The 22,943-nt window shown below is 40.2% G+C and overlaps 1 protein-coding gene across 2 annotated transcripts in view; it reads left to right on the forward strand.

Moving 5' to 3' along the window:
• The window catches only part of LOC138641708 (ETS translocation variant 1), a 62,665-nt gene that overhangs the window by 13,784 nt on the left and 25,938 nt on the right, over window positions 1-22,943 (forward strand). The gene's annotated exons all lie outside the window — the stretch shown is intronic.

Raw genomic sequence — 22,943 nt, forward strand, 5'->3', positions numbered from 1 at the left:
ATCATGGGTAAGACTAGCGACCTGACAGATGTCAAGAAGGCCATCATTGACACCCTCAAGCAAGAGGGTAAGACCCAGAAAGAAATTTCTCAACAAATAGGCTGTTCCCAGAGTGCTGTATCAAGGCACCTCAATGGTAAGTCTGTTGGAAGGAAACAATGTGGCAGAAAACGCTGTACAACGAGAAGAGGAGACCGGACCCTGAGGAAGATTGTGGAGAAGGACCGATTCCAGACCTTGGGGAACCTGAGGAAGCAGTGGACTGAGTCTGGTGTGGAAACATCCAGAGCCACCGTGCACAGGCGTGTGCAGGAAATGGGCTACAGGTGCCGCATTCCCCAGGTAAAGCCACTTTTGAACCATAAACAGCGGCAGAGGCGCCTGACCTGGGCTACAGAGAAGCAGCACTGGACTGTTGCTAAGTGGTCCCAAGTACTTTTTTCTGATGAAAGCAAATTTTGCATGTCATTCGGAAATCAAGGTGCCAGAGTCTGGAGGAAGACTGGGGAGAAGGAAATGCCAAAATGCCTGAAGTCCAGTGTCAAGTACCCACAGTCAGTGATGGTGTGGGGTGCCATGTCAGCTGCTGGTGTTGGTCCACTGTGTTTCATCAAGGGCAGGGTCAATGCAGCTAGCTATCAGGAGATTTTGGAGCACTTCATGCTTCCATCGGCTGAAATGCTTTATGGAGATGAAGATTTCATTTTTCAGCACGACCTGGCACCTGCTCACAGTGCCAAAACCACTGGTAAATGGTTTACTGACCATGGTATTACTGTGCTCAATTGGCCTGCCAACTCTCCTGACCTGAACCCCATAGAGAATCTGTGGGATATTGTGAAGAGAAAGTTGAGAGACGCAAGACCCAACACTCTGGATGAGCTTAAGGCCGCTATTGAAGCATCCTGGGCCTCCATAACATCTCAGCAGTGTCACAGGCTGATTGCCTCCATGCCACGCCGCATTGAAGCAGTCATTTCTGCCAAAGGATTCCCGACCAAGTATTGAGTGCATAACTGAACATTATTATTTGTTGGTTTTTTTGTTTGTTATTAAAAAACACTTTTATTTGATTGGATGGGTGAAATATGCTAATTTATTGAGACAGGTTTTTTGGGTTATCAGGAGTTGTATGCCAAAATCATCAGTATTAAAACAATAAAAGACCTGACAAATTTCAGTTGGTGGATAATGAATCTATAATATATGAAAGTTTAATTGTAATCATTACATTATGGTAAATAATGAAATTTAACACTATATGCTAATTTTTTGAGAAGGACCTGTATCTAGGCAGCTGCATGATTTACAGCTACTAGACAGGCTGAGTACGTGTGGGGGTTGCCTGGTTGCTAGGAAATCCCCACATGTAATCAAGCTGTCTAGTAGCTGTAAATCATTCAGCTGAGATGATGAATACTAAATCTCCGAGCAGTCACAAATACTCGGAGACCACCCGAGCAACGAGTACACTCGCTCATCACTACCAATGACAGGTGTAAATTTTTGTTATCTCGTTCTTTTTTTTTTTCTCTCATTCTTTCTTTCTATCCTTCTCTCATTCTCGTTCTTTCTCTCTTTTTCTGTTTCTCTTTTTCTCTTCTTCCTTCTTTCTGTTTCATTCTTTCTCTCGTTTTTCTTTTTATCATGTACTCCTTTCTTTCTTTGTTTCTTTCTTTCTTTCTTTCTTTCTTTCTTGTTCTCTCCTTTCTTTCTCTTTGCTCTTTTTCTTTCTCTTTCACTCTCCCTTGCTCTTTTTCACTCTTTTGCCCTCTCACTTTCTATTTCTCTCTTTTGCTCTTTCTCTGTCGTTCTTTCTGTCGCTCTTTCTGTCTCTCTTGCATTCGCTCTTTCTCTCTCGCTCTCTCTCGCTCTTTCTCTCGCTCTTTCGCTCTCTTGCTTTTTTTTTCTCTTTCCCTCTTTCTTTCTGTTTCACACTCTCTTTAGCACTCTTCTCTTTTGCTCTTTCTCTTTCGCTCTTTCATTCTCTTTCGCTCTTTCTTTCTCTTTCACTCTTTATTTCGCACTTTCTCTTTCGCTCTTTCTTTCTCTTTTGCTCTTTCTATTTCGCTCGTTCTCTTCCCCTCTTTCTCTTTCGCTCTCTTTCGTTCCTTCTCTTTCGCTCTTTCTTTTTCTTTTGCGCTCTCTCTTGTTCTCTTTTTCAATCTTTCTCTTTCTCTCTTTCGCTCTTGCTCTTTCTCGCTCTCTTTATCTCTTTCTCTCGTTCTCTCTTTCAATCTTTCTCCTGGATACACAAAAGGATGTCACACGTCAAGTTTATTTGGGCCTTTGTAGTGATTTTTGTGTCGCTCACTTGGACATGATACATGGGGTGGGGGGTGGAGGTGACTAATATCCATTAAAGGGGCCATTACTGTTCGGGCCGTGGTCCTGCCTGGAGACCCCTGATTTCTCTCATTGTAATCCGCCTCTGATCTTGGCCTCTCACATCATGAACGAGGAGTCATTTCTCTTTTGGAGCCAGCACTGGACGCCTCCCAGCAGTATTGGAGCGGACCCTTAGTACCATACTTAGTTCCTGTACAGCAGGTGGGGTCTAAGGGAAAAAATCATTGGAAACTGCTTGCTGATGGTTTCCTTGTGACAAATTAGGTTGCTACTGTTCGAATGAAGATGGAGGGGTTCACGTCGCCTTTGCAGAAGGGGCACTGAGCAGCCAGAGTTGGGGGTCTCTCCTGCATTCCATATTGTATTTCCAATATAGTCACTGACCGTAAGGAAGACGGAGAGAATATTTTGTCTCTGCAGCTCAATGGTGATTTTATTGCCGAGGTTTGTGGTTGTGCCTTAAATTCTCATTAATCTTCAGTGCGCCGCTGCGATTTACACTAATAACTTCAATGGTCTTTAAATCTGTGCAAAGTCCTTGTGGTTGGAGCGTGTGTCGCAGAGCCGAGCTCGTCAGGTGTAGCAGAGCCGAGTCTGTCACTTGTACACCTTATAACTGATGTGGCTCTGCTACATCTGCATCATTTGGCGCAACTTGTGATGGAGATGTAGCGGAGTGGAGTTTGTCATGTAGCAGAGCTGAGGTTGTCATCTGACACTAATAACTATGTAAATACAGCAGAGCTGAGGTTTTCAGTCTCATGATTCAGATGTAATTTGTCTTGGAAAATGTCTGCTGATTTACACGCAGATAACACTGTATTATAGAGATGCAGCAGTGTTGAGTTTGTCCCTTTTCAAGGTCCTATTCTAAACGATAACTTTTCATATTAGAACTACACAAGCATTGCATCTCCAAATGTTTAATGACTCATCCGACTCTGCTACATCTGGACACTCAGCAGATCACACACTGTGTTAGATCGATACATTTAGTTTTAGATTTCAGAATAGTATCGCAACCTTTGTATCTGCTCTGAGAAACCTAATGGGCTCCTTAAGGCCATGTTCACATGCAGGGTCTTCTGTTACAGCCAAAACCTGTTCACTTTGCAGTAAAAATGCAGCATTCAAAACTCAAGTTTTGCTGCTTTTTTTTCAGCTTGTTTTGCTGCTTTTTTTTCAGCTTGTTTTGCTGGTTTTTTTCAGCTTCTTTGCTGTGTTTTTTTCAGCTTGTTTGCTGCTTTTTTTCAGCTTGTTTGCTGCTTTTTTTCAGCTTGTTTTGCTGCGTTTTTTTCAGCCTGTTTTGCTGTGTGTCTTCAGCTTGTTTTGCTGTGTTTTTTTTTTCAGCTTGTTTTGCTGCTTTTTTCAGCCTGTTTTGCTGTGTGTCTTCAGCTTGTTTTGCTGTGTTTTTTTTTTTCAGCTTGTTTTGCTATTTTTCCAGCTTGTTTTGTTGCGGTTTTCAGCTTGTTTTGTTCAGCTTGTTTTACTGCATTTTTTTCAGCTTGTTTTGCTGCTTTTTTCTTTTTCTTCATGTTTGACATAAAGTAGAGACCATTGGCCATCTAATATGAGGTATATGCTTTTGTTCTCCACTTATGAGCCACATCAACTCTTAATCCACTCTGAAAAACTGCTAAAATAAATCTGTCACTAAGGTATCAGGATTCCGGAAGAGTGAGATGCAGAGAAACTGATTATGCAGATTCTAGGTAGTTTATCCCAGTGCTGGATTCACAACTACACTGCTCAGTACTGCTGTATAATTACTTCCACGCTGCTGCTGCTTGTGAACATGCTCTACATACAGACTGGAGAGTAGGAATCTCTCATGTCTGTGTGTGCCGTGTACGGGAGACATCATAGCGGCTAGTCTCCACTCACCAGCTTAGAGACAACTGAAAATTAAAGATAGAACCCGAAGAGTGGGAAACTAGTGAAAAATGCAACATACAAGTCAAATAATGGACAGAAATAGTATTATTCCTCATGTACACATACAAGTACTGCAGTTTATGGCTTTATAAAAATACATATTTAATACATAAAATTTATTCAATTTTTTCCAATATCTGCAGCATTTGTTGTTGCAAATTATGGAATCTCGTATGAGCAAATTATAGAAATCTTGTAATATATCCTATCAGAAAAAAATATGCTTCTTTCTCCTCTTATGAGCCACTCCGTTCTCTTCTTCCTGCCTTCTGATATCATCATTCACTCTCAAAACTCCTTTTGGTATCCTATAGAGGACTGTCTGTTCACTTCATTACCAGATTACAAGGCAGACTGAGAGTTAGAGAGACTGTGCTGCTGCTTTCTAGTAAGTGTTTCTCACACTAGAGCTGGATTCCCAGCTACACTGCTCAGTACTGCTGTGTGATGTCCTGTTTATGAGCAGGAATCCCTCATGTCTATGGGAAACCTCATAGTAGCTAGTCTGCAGCGCACCAGCTCAGAGACAACTGACAATTTAGAAAGTGCAGGCTTACAAGTCAAATAATTGGCCAGCGATAGTGATATTCCTTATTCTTATTCTGAAATGACGGCTTTGAGTATATCTCTGATCTAGGAGCTACATTATTTCTTCTTGTCCATAAATGACATCTTGAGGGTGTTGCTACCCCTGTAAGTGCTAATTAACCGCAGTTTGGACATAGTTTGCTTTTATTCATGTCAAACACAGCTCGGCGTTGTCTTTACACGGCGCAGTGTTAATATTTGTGGAGACAGTTAAGGTTTGCATGTGCTGCTTTGTGTACACTCTGAGGTCTGGATCCACCATTAAAGCTGACATCCATTACCTGCGGGCGTACAGGGATACGCTTTATAGAGTTTGCCTTAGAAACTTGCTGCTCTGCGTCGTTTTAAAGGGACAGTACGCCTTTAAATGACAAGTAAACTCGCACACATTCCTGCTGTAGCTTTAAGATTTAAAAAAAAATCAATCAATTAAGGAAAAATTTTCTTAAAGGGGCAGATTTCGCCCCGGAACAAGCAGCTGGAAGAAAACAAAACCTGTGTATTTTGGTCTGCATTGGAGAAAAAAAATAAGTGCATTCAGAAAATGGCGCGTTGTCTTCAGATTTATTGATTTCCAACAATCCAAAAATTGGAAGGGGACAATAAATAACTTCCCGCCCAAGTAATTTTTCTCCAGTCAACATGGACGCATGGAAGGGAGAAGTGGTGAAAAATGAAGGATACGTCGCTAATCTTCAAGAAATAAAATGGAACTGGTCCACTCTCTTGGCTAAAATCCACATTTTTGGGATTTTTTTTTATTAAAAAACATCCACCTGCTGGAGACTTCTTGTGGTAGGAAATAAGGCTGTATACTATGCAAATTGGATAGGATAGAAACGTAAACTAAAAATAAAGGGTAAATTTTATAAAGAAAAAATATAACAAAGTAACATAAAAAAATGAATAATAGAATGAAAGAATGTGTCAACTTCCCATCCATTCTATGCAGGGTCCTTAGTGAACGCCATGTTGTGTTTGGGGGGAAAAAAAAAAAAAAAAAAGATTTCCAAGCGTAAGACCTGAGAAAATTGATGAGAATCTGATAAATGCAAGATAGATTTAGCGGAAGAACGAAATGAGCAAATCACAAGTTGTATAAAGTGGAAGCATTATCACACCCTGAAATAACAGAAAAAAGTTGTAACTCTTATCGGCGACATAGTGAGAGTGTTACTGATCATCTACTACGTGATTATGCAGATATATTCATGATACTGTATACCTTACGGTAAAAGTGCAGGGAGGTAGAAAAGAGTGCATTCATTTTAGCTTCTTGGTGTGAATAAATATAAATTTATCAAAGAAGCTGTCAAGTTGTAATGATTGTGCTCATTTTTACTTTGTCTCCACCCCATGAGATTTCTTCAGGTTCTTACGCACAAGAATATAACTACTATAATACTGCTCGTATATACAATAATATAACTACTATAATACTGCTCCTATGTACAAGAATATAACTACTATAATACTGCTCCCTATGTACAAGAATATAACTAATATAATACTGCTCCTATGTACAAGAATATAACTAATATAATACTGCTCCTATGTACAAGAATATAACTAGTATAATACTGGTCCTATGTACAAGAATATAACTACTATAATACTGCCTCTATGTACAAGAATATAACTACTATAATACTGCCCCTATGTACAAGAATATAACTACTATAATACTGCTCCTATGTACAAGAATATAACTACTATAATACTGCTCCTATGTGCAAGAATATAACTACTATAATACTGCCCCTATATACAAGAATATAACTACTAAAATACTGCCCCTATATACAAGAATATAACTACTATAATACTGCCCCTATGTACAAGAATATAACTACTATAATACTGCTCGTATATACAATAATATAACTACTATAATATTGCTCCTATGTACAAGAATATAACTACTATAATACTGCTCCCTATGTACAAGAATATAACTAATATAATACTGCTCCTATGTACAATAATATAACTACTATAATATTGCTCCTATGTACAAGAATATAACTACTATAATACTGCTCCTATGTACAAGAATATAACTACTATAATACTGCCTCTATGTACAAGAATATAACTACTATAATACTGCCCCTATGTACAAGAATATAACTACTATAATACTGCTCGTATGCACAAGAATATAACTACTATAACTACTATAATACTGCTCCTATGTACAAGAATATAACTACTATAATACTGCTCCTATGTACAAGAATATAACTACTATAATACTGCCACTATATACAAGAATATAACTACTAAAATACTGCCCCTATATACAAGAATATAACTACTATAATACTGCCCCTATATACAAGAATATAACTACTATAATACTGCTCCTATGTACAAGAATATAACTACTATAATACTGCCCCTATGTACAAGAATATAACTACTATAATACTGCCCCTATGTACAAGAATATAACTACTATAATACTGCCCCTGTGTACAAGAATATAACTACTATAATACTGCTCCTATGTAGAGTAATATAACTACTATAATACTGCCCCATGTACAAGAATATAACTACTATAATACTGCTCCTATGTAGAGTAATATAACTACTATAATACTGCTCATATGTACAAGAATGTAACTACTATAATACTGCTCCTATGTACAAGAATATAACTACTATAATACTGCTCTTATGTACAAGAATATAACTACTATAATACTGCTCCTATGTAGAGTAATATAACTACCATAATACTGCCCCATGTAGAGTAATATAACTACTATAATACTGCCCCATGTACAAGAATATAACTACTATAATACTGCTCCTATGTAGAGTAATATAACTACTATAATACTGCCCCATGTACAAGAATATAACTACTATAATACTGCTCCTATGTAGAGTAATATAACTACTATAATACTGCCCCATGTACAAGAATATAACTACTATAATACTGCTCCTATGTACAAGAATATAACTACTATAATACTGCCCCATGTACAAGAATATAACTACTATAATACTGCTCCTATGTACAAGGATATAACCACTATAATACTGCTCCATGGCAGCACGGTGGCTCAGTGGATAGCACTGCAGCCTTGCAGCGCTGGGGTCCTGGGTTCGAATCCCACTCAGGACAACATCTGCAAAGAGTTTGTATGTTCTCTCTGTGTTTGCGTGGGTTTCCTCCGGGCACTCCGGTTTCCTCCCACATTCCAAAGACATACTGATAGGGAATCTAGATTGTGAGCCCCATCGGGGAGAGTGATGATAATGTGTGCAAAACTGTAAAGCGCTGCGGAATATGTTAGCGCTATATAAAAATAAAGATTATTATAAAGATTATTACCCCTGACGAAGGAGCCTCGGCTCCGAAACGCGCGTCGGGTAGACGTGCCGGCTACGCTCCCTGTGTACACCTACTCACCGCCCAGGACCAGGTATTAGTGTTCGGTTTATTTTCCTGTTTATGCTCCATTTGGGTGCATTGGCACCTCCCTGGTTATGCTCCTGGGGTTGGGTTAAGCGGGTTCGGATATGGCATTTATTGGTAATTTACCTGGTTTTACCTACACACTATATGCCCGGTTCTAGTGGAAACTGGGGACGTCTCAGTGGTTTTTTGTTCTCTGGGCCCTATTCTATGTAGTTATTAACTGTTAATATATGGGCATTATAGAGATTTTGGTATATTTTAGATCCACTACCTCCAGGGCGCAGTATCTAAAGATAGGTAGAGTGCTTCACATAACTTGTGGCCATTCCGTCCCTTTGGTGTCTTCTCCCACTACAAAGATCCTTTTCAATTAGGGAGACAGGGCCTGGCCTGCACGTTTTGTTCCTTATAGGGGAGTACCTGTATTGTGACATCTTCCATTTCCCCATCCTTGTTCCATTTATGTCCTAATATGTTTTATAGATATGTATGTAATAAAGAGTTTGTTTTTACTTTTATTATAGCTACCCTTGTTGGTCGTTTTTCTTGTGGTTTCCACATCCTCGCTGTATTATACAGTTACGACTGGTACGGTTAATAGTCCGACAAGTGAGCAACAGTGAGTGTTTTCAAAGAGTTTACTCACGTGATGTTGCTCTCCAGTACCACCATTTGGATACAATACTGCTCCTATGTACAAGAATATAACTACTATAATACTGCTCCTATGTACAAGAATATAACTACTGTAATACTGCCCCTATGTACAAGAATATAACTACTGTAATACTGCCCCTATGTGCAAGAATATAACTACTATAATACTGCTCCTATGTACAAGAATATAACTACTGTAATACTGCCCCTATGTGCAAGAATATAACTACTGTAATACTGCCCCTATGTGCAAGAATATAACTACTGTAATACTGCCCTATGTACAAGAATATAACTACTATAATACTGCCCCCTATGTACAATATAACTACTATAATACTGCTCCTATATACAAGAATGTAACTACTATAATACTGCTCCTATGTACAAGAATATAACTACTATAATACTGCCCCTATGTACAAGAATATAACTACTATAATACTGCCCCTATGTACAAGAATATAACTACTATAATACTGCCCCCTATGTACAAGAATATAACTACTATAATACTGCTCCTATGTGCAAGAATATAACTACTATAATACTGCCCCTATGTACAAGAATATAACTACTATAATACTGCTCCTATGTACAAGAATATAACTACTATAATACTGCTCCTATGTACAATATAACTACTATAATACTGCTCCTATATACAAGAATATAACTACTATAATACTGCCCCTATGTGCAAGAATATAACTGCTATAATACTGCCCCCTATGTACAAGAATATAACTGCTATAATAATACTCCTATGTACAAGAATATAACTACTATAATACTGTCCCTATGTATAAGAATATAACTACTATAATACTGCCCCTATGTACAAGAATATAACTACTATAATACTGCCCCTATGTTCAAGAATATAACTACTATAATACTGTCCCTATGTATAAGAATATAACTACTATAATACTGCCCCTATGTACAAGAATATAACTACTATAATACTGCCCCTATGTGCAAGAATATAACTACTATAATACTGCCCCTATGTACAAGAATATAACTACTATAATACTGCTCCTATGTACAAGAATATAACTACTATAATACTGCCCCTATGTACAAGAATATAACTACTATAATACTGCCCCTATGTACAAGAATATAACTACTATAATACTGCCCCTATGTTCAAGAATATAACTACTATAATACTGTCCCTATGTACAAGAATATAACTACTATAATACTGCCCCTATGTACAAGAATATAACTACTATAATACTGCCCCTATGTATAAGAATATAACTACTATAATACTGCCCCTATGTACAAGAATATAACTACTATAATACTGCCCCTATGTTCAAGAATATAACTACTATAATACTGTCCCTATGTACAAGAATATAACTACTATAATACTGCCCCTATGTACAAGAATATAACTACTATAATACTGCCCCTATGTATAAGAATATAACTACTATAATACTGCCCCTATGTTCAAGAATATAACTACTATAATACTGCCCCTATGTATAAGAATATAACTACTATAATACTGCCCCTATGTACAAGAATATAACTACTATAATACTGCCCCTATGTGCAAGAATATAACTACTATAATACTGCCCCTATGTACAAGAATATAACTACTATAATACTGCTCCTATGTACAAGAATATAACTACTATAATACTGCCCCTATGTACAGTAATATAGGTGCTATAATACAGCTCAGTAAGATATATGTGGCTTTGGGTTTCCTCATGGTTGCTGTATTATTACTGTTCTTGTATGGTTCTAGCTCAGCCTCTGATGATAGTGATGTGTTGTGTGTGGATCATCACGTTGATGAGTGGGCTGAAATTGGACGTTATAACATAATATCTTGGGAGTGGATGAGTGATCTTCTTTTTTCTTTTTCTTCTTTCTTTTATTATCTCTCTTGTATTTTATATAAAGAATCATCTGGAACCACTTTTTATTATAAAGGATTCTCTATGTGTTACAAAAAGGAGTCAGAGTATCATTTGTGACTAATACCGCCATCCTATAAAATAATTGTTGTGTTCATTGCACAGTTATTCTGCTAAAATTTTCCATTTCTGACGACGAATTTGGTTTCCACAGACTGTAGCGTATAATATTTCAGAATGTAGCGCGCGCCCAGGCCTTGGCATCGCTCGGAGCTGTCGCTTCTTGGCAGTTTATACATAGAACATGGGAATATGTGTAAATTATCCGCGTGTTATCATTTGTCAGAGCCCATTAACACTGCCCATATACTATCCTGCAGAATGCCACTGAGGATGGGAGACCATTTACACTGCTGTAATTTATGGTCATTGTCCGAATTGGCTTGGACTAAGACTTTTACAGCCTTTACTGTGTCAGGGGGGAAATAATTTATGATCTGCGGTGCTTATAGTGGGAAGTATATGTGTGATTGATGCGCTTAGCATAGAGTACAATGGCTTTAAAGAAAACCTGTCACCAGATCAAAAGTGGCCAATTTTTGCACTTAATTCATTCCCGCTGCTCCGCCGTTCTATTTTAATTTTTTTTTTCTTAACGCGCCTTGTGGTTGCAGAGTCATGGTCTTTACCTGGGGGGGCAGTGATCACAGCCTAAAACGGCCCAGAGACTCTCTTGTCAGCTCCACCCCCTTGATAAACCCTACAAAAAAACTTATGGCAAGTTTATAAAAGCAAAGAAACACTAATGGAATACTCAAAGAACCAGTGGGAATAAAATAACAGCAAAGACTGATCACGTCTGCCCTGGTCACAGGTCCTCTTTAAGTTTGAGTGTTAAGTTTTCTTCCTTTTTTTCCTTTTCCTTTTCTTTCCTTTTTCCCTTTCTCTCCTCTTTCCCTTTCTCTCCTCTTTCCCTTTCTCTCCTCTTTCCCTTTCTCTCCTCTTTCCCTTTCTCTCCTCTTTCCCTTTTCTCTCCTCTTTCCCTTTTTCTCCTCTTTCCCTTTTTCTCCTCTTTCCCTTTTTCTCCTCTTTCCCTTTTTCTCCTCTTTCCCTTTCTCTCCTCTTTCCCTTTTTCTCCTCTTTCCCTTTTTCTCCTCTTTCCCTTTTTCTCCTCTTTCCTTTTCTCTCCTCTTTCCCTTTCACTCCTCTTTCCTTTTCTCTCTTCTTTCCCTTTCTCTCTTCTTTCCCTTTCTCTCTTTTTTCCCTTTCTCTCTTTTTTCCCTTTCTCTCTTCTTTCCCTTTCTCTCTTCTTTCCCTTTCTCTCCTCTTTTTTTCCTCATTCTCTCCTCTTTTTCCCGTTCTCTTTTTCCCTCTCTCCTTTCTTTCTCTCCTTTCTCTCCTCTTTCTCCCCTCTTTCTCTCTTATTTCCCTTTCTCCCTTTTCCTTTTCTCTGCTCTTTTTTCTTTCCTCTTTCCCTTTCTCTCCCCTTTTACCCTTTCTCTCCTCTTTTTTTCTTTTTCTCTCCTCCTTTTCCTCTTTCTCTCTTTTTCTTTCTCTCCTCTTTTTCCTTTCTATCCTCTTTTTCCCTCTTTCTCTCCTTTTTTCCTTTTTCTCTCCACTTTTTTCCTTTCTCTCCACTTTTTCCTTTCTTTCCTCTTTTTTCCTCTTTCTCTTTTTTTCTCTCTTCTTTCTCTCCTCTTTCCTCTTTTTTTTCCTCTTTTTCCCTCTTTACTTTCTCTCCTCTTTTTTTCCTTTCTCTTCTCTTTCTCTCCTTTCTCTTCTTTCCTCTTTCTCTCCTCTTTTTTCCTCTTTTTTCCCTCTCTCCTTTCTCTCTCCATTTTCATACTCTCCTCTTCCCCTTTCTCTCCTTTCCTTTTCTTTCCTCTTTCTTCTTTCTCTTTTTCTCTCCTCTTTCTCTCCTCTTTCTCTCCTCTTTCTCTCCTCTTTCTCTCCTCTTTCTCTTTCTCTCCTTTTTATCCCTCTCTTTCTCCTTTTTATCCCTCTCTCTCCTCTTTCTTTGTCTCCCTTTTCCTTTTCTCTCTCTCCCTCCTCTCTTTCTCTCCTCTCTCTGTCCTACAGATACACACATGGTGTGAGCGATCTCTTCCATTACAGATATTTGAGGGTGAACTGTAACAAGGACTCGGGGGCTTCGGGTTGCCCCAGGTTACTAACTACTTTTACCTTAGACAAAAAATCCTGCTCACTTACAGAAAATCGATGAGGTAGTCTAGGCTTTAGCACCATATCCTCCTCCTATCATTAGCCGATCACCTTTGCCCTTAACCAGCGTTACAGCTGCACAGTGGAGCCAAACAGCGACCATCTGTCTTTTTCTGTCTCTTGTAATCTGTGGCTCCACACTTGCTGCATATGGGAAGTGACAAAGGTAATATGTAAAGTGCACTTGTTGCCTGCACCCTGGGGGCGGCCATTCCTCGGAGGGTCCACTGCCTCGCTGTAATGACGTTTTCTGCAGATTTCATGCAGTGGTGTATCAGAAAGGATCTGCTATTTCTCATATGTCCTATGCTTTTTATATAAGGAAATAAAAATTTCATTCAAGTTTCTCATTTTTAACATTTAAATTCTGAAATAAAAAAAATAACATGTTTGTTACTTCCCATAATATTAGTGATACTGTTCATATATAAACCGTATAGGAGAGGTGATCGGAAGTGCACTGGGGAGGGTCTTCTTCAAAGTGCATTGACACGCCTCCTGTGCACTTCTTCCTGACTTGCATATGGCTTCTACTGATCACAAAAATTATGAAAAATGAAAAAAAAAAATGAATTAATTTTCCAAAGAGTCATCCGTGTTTTAGGCTACGGTCCTACAATGCGCTTCTAGTGAGTTCTTGATGTTGTAGATTTTCTGCAGCGTTTCTGTAACCCATTGAGGTTACTTGTGTTTTTACAAAAATATGCAGCATCAATGGCTCCTCATGGGAACACGGCCTTAAGGTGTTTTTGTTTTTTTTTCTGGGCATTTTCAGACCCTGTTTTGTCCAAGGTTACTTTGTATGAAAATGAATAGGAGTGTCCCGTACCTTCCTTCACTCCCACTGCAGCCCAGGAGACAGAATACAAAACAAGGCTGCATTATTACACCGTGTGGTCTTCAGCTCGTGATTAAGAACTGCAGTCCGATACTTTTAAGTAAATGCTCTGGAAATCAGAGGTCTGTAAGAAAAGTTTGGACGAGACGGGTTTTGCATGTTGTTGTTATAGGAAACCCACGGGAACATGGGGAGAAGATACAAACTCCTCCCGGCAGATGTTGCTCTTGGTGGGACTTGACCCCAGTATTGGAAAGCAGCATTGCTAACCCCTGAGCTGCCATGCAGTGCTATCCACTGAACTGCTGTACTGTACTAACCACTGAGCTGCCGTACAGTGCTATCCCCTGATACAGTGCTAACCACTGAGCTGCCGTACAGTGCTATCCCCTGATACAGTGCTAACCACTGAGCTGCCGTGCAGTGCTAACTTCCGAGATGCCGTGCAGTGCTAACCACTGAGCTGCCGTACAGTGCTATCCCCTACCATACCATCCATGTTGAAGTTTATTCCCTGGGAGGAATTGGAGGTGGAAGTTTCTTCCCTCTGGATAATAACTTCCCGTTCACAATTGCTGTTTCGTCCTTTACTTGGAAAACCCACGGAGAGATTAACTGTCTTCCTGCACATAAAACAGGGACTGACGAGCGTGTTCATTTTACATTGCTTCATACTTAAGAAATGCATTAAAAAATTGGATGATTCTTACAAAATTTTTCTAAGTCGTGTCTAACCCCGAGCCATCGTGTGACCTTGATCTTTAATCTCAGTGATAAAAATTGGTGTTTCCTGCTGCCAAAGACATTGATAAACCAGTATTCTCCAGTGGACACCATTTAGGACGTATGGATAGCATTGAGGGAATCCTCTGCTTCAGACTTACCTCACAACCCCACCTACTAGTTGGCACAGAGAGAGATTACCCCTTTGGCTTAACCATATAGTACATGTTGGGTTTTTTGGGGGGGTTGGAGGGATCTTAAAACATTAAAATTTCCAGTGAGATGTTTTAGCCGATACGCCCTGTCCCCTACATGGGATGTCAAGAGCCTGGTCCCAAGAAACAGTCAAGAGCCGGGTCCCAAGAAACAGTCAAGAGCCTGGTCCCAAAAAACAGTCAAGAGCCGGGTCCCAAGAAACAGTCCAAGAGCCTGGTCCCAAAAAACAGTCAAGAGCCTGGTCCCGAGAAACAGTTTTCAGCATGGTATGATGAAAAAATAACTGAGGACTAGACTCCTTACTGTTTTTTTCCAGCGGCAGGCCACCTCCTATACTTAAAAAATCAATATAAGGTCGTGGTGTGTTTTTTTTTTTTTTTGTGAGGCTTTCAAAAATGAGTTTTTGATGTGAAAACGACTCCAGGAAAAGCTCCTTTTTTTCTGAATTTTAGAAGTTTTTCGTTTCCTGTAGCATTTTTGATGTATTTTTGAAGATTCTTATTTTTTTTTTTTTACATTTTTCTTTGCCTTGGGCCAGTGCCTAGACTGGAACAGATTCCATCAGGAACCGCGACAAAGACGTTACATGCGCTTCCTTTTTAAAGGATTTTAAAACCCAAAGTGGGAAAAAAATTGCTCAAAACGCTTTAACCTATGAATAGCAAATAGTTTTTATAATAGAAGACATACTTCAAGGTTCTTTTTTTGCAGAATTTTTTTACGCTTTACTTTGCCCAAAACTCTGTGTGTGCTTTACCTAAAGGTTTATCCAGATGTCGGTATTTTTGAGAAAAATGGATCAATTCTTTGGATCAAAGTTTGGTCCAAGTGTTGTCAGCTTTTCTCGTACATGGAGAGAAAAAAATAAGTTTCTCCACTTTTTTCCTAATTTTGACAGTCCGTGAAAATTGGACCCAACTTGGATGTGATCCAATTTTATTTTATTTTTTTCATGGACGCACAGACTTGCACTGGCAATTTTGATCAAAATTGGACGTCTCCCATATATTTCGCGGACCACTTGGTCTGAGATCAAAGTTGGACATGTGCCCAGCCCCGCAGACTATCCCAGGTAGGCGTGCTATCCATGAAAACCACGTACAGCAAAATTCTGAAGTGTGATAGAGCCCTAAGTGGAGGTCGTTAAAGCCGCCAAACCCTCTATATAATAATACAAGATGGTGGCCCGATTCTAACGCATCGGGTATTCTAGAATATGCATGTCCACGTAGTATATTGCCCAGTCACGTAGTATATTGCCCAGCCACTTAGTATATTGCCCAGCCACGTAGTATATTGCCCAGCCACTTAGTATATTGCCCAGTCACGTAGTATATTGCCCAGTCACATAGTATATTGCCCAGTCACATAGTATATTGCCCAGCCACTTAGTATATTGCCCTGTCACGTAGTATATTGCCCAGCCACGTAGTATATTGCCCAGCCACGTAGTATATTGCCCAGTCACATAGTATATTGCCCAGTCACATAGTATATTGCCCAGCTACGTAGTATATTGCCCAGTTACGTAGTATATTGCCCAGTCACGTAGTATATTGCCCAGCCACGTAGTATATTGCCCAGTCATGTAGTATATTGCCCAGTCACGTAGTATATTGCCCAGCCACTTAGTATATTACCCAGTCACGTAGTATATTGCCCAGCTATGTAGTATATTGCCCAGCTATGTAGTATATTGCCCAGCCACGTAGTATATTGCCCAGCCACGTAGTATATTGCCCAGCCACGTAGTATACAGCACAGTCACGTAGTATATTGCCCAGTCACGTAGTATATTGCCCAGCCACGTAGTATATTGGCCAGCCACGTAGTATATTGCCCAGTCACGTAGTATATTGCCCAGTCACGTAGTATATTGCACAGCGACGTAGTATATTGCCCAGCCACGTAGTATATTGCCCAGCCACGTAGTATATTGCCCAGCCACGTAGTATATTGCACAGCGACGTAGTATATTGCCCAGTCACGTAGTATATTGCCCAGTCACATAGTATATTGCCCAGTCACGTAGTATATTGCCCAGTTACGTAGTATATTGCCCAGCCACGTAGTATATTGCCCAGTCATGTAGTATATTGCCCAGTCACGTAGTATATTGCCCAGCCACTTAGTATATTACCCAGTCACGTAGTATATTGCCCAGCCACGTAGTATATTGCCCAGCCACGTAGTATATTGCCCAGCCACGTAGTATATTGCCCAGCCACGTAGTATATTGCCCAGCCACGTAGTATACAGCACAGAGTCACGTAGTATATTGCCCAGTCACGTAGTATATTGCCCAGTCACGTAGTATATTGCCCAGTCACGTAGTACATTGCCCAGTCACGTAGTATATTGCACAGCGACGTAGTATACAGCACAGAGCCACGCGGTATCTAACACAGCCCATGTAGTATACAGCAGTGTGGGCACCATATCCCTGTTAAAAAATAAAAAATAAATAATTAAGATAAAAAATAGTTGTATACTCACCCCTGGGATCCACCGAAGCTCCGGCGATATGCGTTACTCGCGGCATAATGCGGTCCGTTACCGCCGACATTAACCCTGTGTGAGCGGTGACCGGAGGGGAGTATGCAGGCGCCGGGCAGTGACTGCGGGGAGGAAGGAGCGGCCATTTTCTTCCGGACTGTGCCCGTCTCTGATTGGTCGCGGCAAATCAGCGACTTGGATTTCCATGACACAGAGGCCGCGACCAATGAATATCCGTGACAGACAGACGGAAGTGACCCTTAGACAATTATATAGTAGATAATAAATTGTTCTTACCGGAACAATCGGAAACAGAACAAACTTGAATCGGAATCTTCACCCAATCGAGCAATTATTTAAAATTGTCCATTTTTATTGTTTTCTTCTCAACACTTATTCGTATATCAGACTTGTTAAGGGAGGTTTAATCTTGTATTTTTTTTTTTTATTTTGTATATATTTTTTTTTTTTAGTGTATGTTTTTTAATAGCAGTTTAGACATGTTATCGCTAGATTTGTCACAGACATAATTCCCATCTATCTTCGGGCACGGGGTAAACAAGAAAAATGGTTTAATGGCTCCATAAAAGGCACTCTATGCTGATAGCTGAGATTAGGCCTTTCAGTAATGGATTTTGGCGTGGGGGAAGGGCACCGGTTTGGCAGAGGTAAATGTACTGGAAGACAATCTGAGAAAGCCTCTGATATATGTCAAGTGCTTTCAGTCTTGTTTTCTTGTACAGGAAGACAGATTGAAGAGAAAAAAAGAAGCTTGCGACACCATTGTGCTTTTTCTATACGCGGGTCGTCCCCTTTAATCTGGAATTTGACCAAGTGCTACGTTATATGCACGTCGGTTATCGCTAAGCCAATTACTAGATAAGCGGGCTTCGCCGTAAAGTGTCGTGCTGCAAAGTTTTATGGTACCATAAAGTAAAATCATAGTTATTTTATGTTTTACACCTTCTGGCCTTCCGACCTAAAAAATGCTATTGTTTAAAAACGGGGAAACAAAGAAATGCAAAATAAAGAAGAAAAGAACATTTTATTTTTCGTAACTGATCAAATTTGCATCTAAGTTTCTCCTTAAAAATTCAAATTTGCTGGAATCCATATGTTGTTTTTTTGTGTTTGTTTTTTTTTTTTGGAGGGGATTTAATTTGCACAAATTTTTTATTCTTTTGATGATGTACAATAACAAATTGTATTGTGGTACCGTGTTAGCCAGAAAAATCGATGTGAATATTTTTCTGCCCAATGATGACAGAAGTATTCTAGGAGTGGTACCTTTATTGGCTAACCAGAAAATGTTTGCAGCTTTCAGAGCACAGAGGCTCCTTCTTCAGGTAAGATAAATCTTGCCTGAAGAAGGAGCCTCTGTGCTCTGAAAGCTGCAAACATATTATTTTCTGGTTAGCCAATAAAGGTATCACTCCTAGAATACTTCTGTCATCATTGGGCAGAAAAATATTCACATCGATTTATTCTTTTGATGAGTGGGAAGGAATCCTGCTCTTATGTCACCGCTACAGCTCTCCAGGCTTCCATTCTTCCTTCTGAGGTCTGATTGGTCCGATGTGGTCACCTGGGATGGGTACACCGCTCATGATGACTTGCGCCGCCCCTTTCCCCCATGTGACCACATGAGGCCAATCATTGGCCTCCAATTTAGCCTTCGTGCCGAAATAGATCAAGTAGATGAAGGAAGCGGTGGTGGAAAATGTGAGTATTTGGGTATGTGAACAAGGACCGTTTTTGGGCGTGAGTCTGCTTTAAAAATTATCTGAAAAATTGCTTAAAAATGGGGAAAGAAAAAGCGCTTTGAGGCATCTCCTGACGGAATCTGCACCTAACTAGGCCTTGGCCAATCAGTAGGCACTGGCCAATCAGTAGCTAACTAGGCACTAGCCAATCAGTAGCTAACTAGGCACTGGCCAATCAGTAGCTAACTAGGCACTGGCCAATCAGTAGCTAACTAGGCACTGGCCAATCAGTAGGCTGCAAAAAAAATTTCATTTGAAAACCGCAAACTCTTTAGGCATTTGAAAAATGTAATGTTTTTTGTCAAATAGAGAATTAATATTAAGATTTACTCATGACTCAGGTTCGGAGTTCTGCCTAGGTCAGATCCTCGGGGGCGGGTTCTCGTTATTTATTCTTGTTTATGTAGCTCCAGTAATGCCACAAGTATCATCATTACTGTCCCCATTGGGGCTCACAATCTAAATTCCTTGTCACTGTCTTTAAAGTTTGGGATGATATTGGAGAATCCGGAGAAATACATACAGTACAAACTCCTTGCAGATGTTGCTCTTGTTCAGGAAAAACCCAGAGAACCCAAAGGAAAATCCTTGCCATCAGAAGGAGAACATACAGACTCCTCGCAGATGTCGTCCTTGGCAGGAGTTCAACCCCAGAGCTGCAAAGTTCTAAGTTCTAAGCCCTGAGCTTCCGTGCTGTCTTGCCCCACCCCTGAGGTTCAGCACTAGGCATATAACACTGCATCCGTTTTACCTGGAGCTTTCCTTCAGGGATATCATTAATCCTTAACCCAAACTTGTCCAAATCATTCACTCTTGAGGCGAGACTGGAACATTACAGAGATTCTCTGTTGATACTTTCCCAAAATATTGCCCAAAACTGTCCCTTTTTAATGGTGAAATCCCAAGAAGCAATTTGTATTTTTTTTGTCTCCTTGATATCTGGACTGTGTCGATGTTGAATCTGCAGGATTGACATAATAGAAGTCATTTCAGCATCACTTCATCCTGACTCAGCATGTTACTGTAGTATCCCGGGCTGAGTGCTTCACAATCTCCAAACTTTAGACGATACAGCATAGTCCATAAACATTAAAGTGATTTTTTTTTTTTTTTTAAATACTCCTTATGGCATAGAAGCAAAATGTATATAGCAGGCAGCAGGCTGGAGCCGTGTTCAGCGAGTCTAATTTAATTAGTGTTGATCATGACTCCAGATGATGGTGATTTGATAAGGAATAATTTAGTACTTAACAGGCTTTTACATGCACCAACTCCATGTGGGAAGGTAAAGCAAGAAGCACAAAATAAGAACGTAGCTTTTTTTTTTATTTGTGAAAAGGCCAGTAAGCTGGAAGAAAGCCGAATAGCAGATGCAGAGACTTTTTTAATATATAGAGTTTTATACAAAACATCCTTTTTATTATTATTATTTTTTTTATTTCCAATTTTTTTTTTGGCTAGAAAATCAAATCAAATAAACCGCCTACATATTTTGCCTTTTTTCTTCCATGTCAACATTTAGAGCTGGCAGGGACATGAGAAATTAACATTCATTAGCAGCTCGTCCTTTATAATATAAGAAAATGTAATTATTATGTTTGTAATGATACTAATACATAAAATATTTCAATAAAAAATAAAATTAAATCATAATATATATATATTATTTTATGATTTAATTTTATTATTTGAAATATTTTATATATCAGTCGTATTAGTATTATTACAAACATAATAATTGCATGTGAAGGAACGACTCTTTAATGCTGGGTTTTTTTTTTGTTTTTTTTTTTTCATAACATTTTATGGACATTATAAATTGATTTCATACAAAAGTTTTCCAGTTTGTAGGGTCTTGGCAGGGTCTTTTGTGTCCTTCCCAGAGAGCTATTCTCTCGCTTTTTTTTTTTTGTCCGATTTTGGCCTGAAAAACGCAGAATAAAAATGGCCAAAATGTAACAAACAAAACCCTCCAGTAAAAATTATATAAAAAACTCTTGCAATTCATAAGTTTTTATATAATTTTATGGTATTTTTATTACATTTTTATGACATCATTTTTTTTTCAAAACTACACTGAAATAATTGTCCAATTGTTTTTTTTGCTTATCCGATGAATCCGTTGCATTTGTCATATATTATAACTTTTAATGTAGGCGATCTTTCATCAATGTTAAATCACATGAATATCTCTTTTCACTAAAAAAAACAAGTATAAAAGCTGCATAGTATTGCAAAAAAAAAAAAAAAAGACAACAAAACCCAGATTGAGTTTTCATATTGAACAATTAGCGCTGTATAATCCATATGGGAATTCTTGCCACAGGAAATGAAATAATCTAATCGTCCTCTTTGCTCTTCACTGACCACACTGGCAGAATTGACTAAATGCATATGAATGGTGGATAATCTTAATTGATATTGAATTGAGCACATGGTGAAAGAAAGTCATGTACTGCTCTGTTCAGGCATCGTATCCTATAAAGGAACCAGTCCGCCTTCTTGGAATTGTTTTCTAAGAACAATAACGTATATACCCTGTTTTTATACGTATTTACTTCCTCTTTATATTTTATATCTCATTATTTTTTTAATATTTACTCTTCTCTTTTTTTTTTTTGTGCCGGTTCTTCCCCCGCACCGGCTCTGCCGCTTTTTCCCCCGCACCGGCTCTGCCGGTTCTTGCCCCACGCACCGGCTCAGCCAGTTCTTTCCCCACGCACTGGCTCGGCCGGTTCTTCACCAACTCATGCTCCATTGTTTATGCTGCATGTTCCCTGTGCAGGCTTTTGTGCCTCCAATGCCATATTAAATAAACTCATCCTTATATTGTCTGTATCGATCCGTGCATTTGGCAGAGTCTCCTCCGCGCAGGCTCTGCCACATGCCCCCTCGCACTGGCTCGGCCGGTTCCTCCCCCGCACTGGCTCAGCCGGTTCTTCCCCCGCATTGGGTCTGCCGGTTCTTCCCCTGCACTGGCTCAGCCGCTTCTTCCCCTGCACTGGCTCAGCCGGTTCTTCCCCCGCATTGGGTCTGCCGGTTCTTCCCCTGCACTGGCTCAGCCGGTTCTTCCCCCGCATTGGGTCTGCCGGTTCTTCCCCTGCACTGGCTCAGCCGGTTCTTCCCCTGCACTGGCTCAGCCGGTTCTTCCCCTGCACTGGCTCAGCCGGTTCTTCCCCTGCACTGGCTCAGCCGGTTCTTCCCCTGCACTGTCTCTGCCGCTTCTTCCCCTGCACTGTCTCTGCCGCTTCTTCCCCTGCACTGGCTCAGCCGGTTCTTCCCCTGCACTGGCTCAGCCGGTTCTTCCCCTGCACTGGCTCAGCCGCTTCTTCCCCTGCACTGTCTCTGCCGCTTCTTCCCCTGCACTGGCTCAGCCGGTTCTTCCCCTGCACTGGCTCAGCCGGTTCTTCCCCTGCACTGGCTCAGCCGCTTCTTCCCCTGCACTGTCTCTGCCGCTTCTTCCCCTGCACTGGCTCAGCCGGTTCTTCCCCTGCACTGGCTCAGCTGGTTCTTCCCCTGCACTGGCTCTGCTGGTTCTTCCCCCGCACTGGCTCGGCTGGTTCTTCCCCTGCACTGGCTCAGCTGGTTCTTCCCCTGCACTGGCTCAGCTGGTTCTTCCCCTGCACTGGCACAGCTGGTTCTTCCCCTGCACTGGCTCTGCCGGTTCTTCCCCTGCACTGGCTCTGCCGGTTCTTCCCCTGCACTGGCTCTGCCGGTTCTTCCCCCGCACTGGCTCGGCCGGTTCTTCCCCCGCACTGGCTCGGCCGGTTCTTCCCCTGCACTGGCTCGACCGGTTCTTCCCCCGCACTGGCTCAGCCGGTTCTTCCCCA

Source organism: Ranitomeya imitator, chromosome 6, assembly GCF_032444005.1.
Source record: "Ranitomeya imitator isolate aRanImi1 chromosome 6, aRanImi1.pri, whole genome shotgun sequence".
NCBI lineage: Eukaryota > Metazoa > Chordata > Amphibia > Anura > Dendrobatidae > Ranitomeya > Ranitomeya imitator.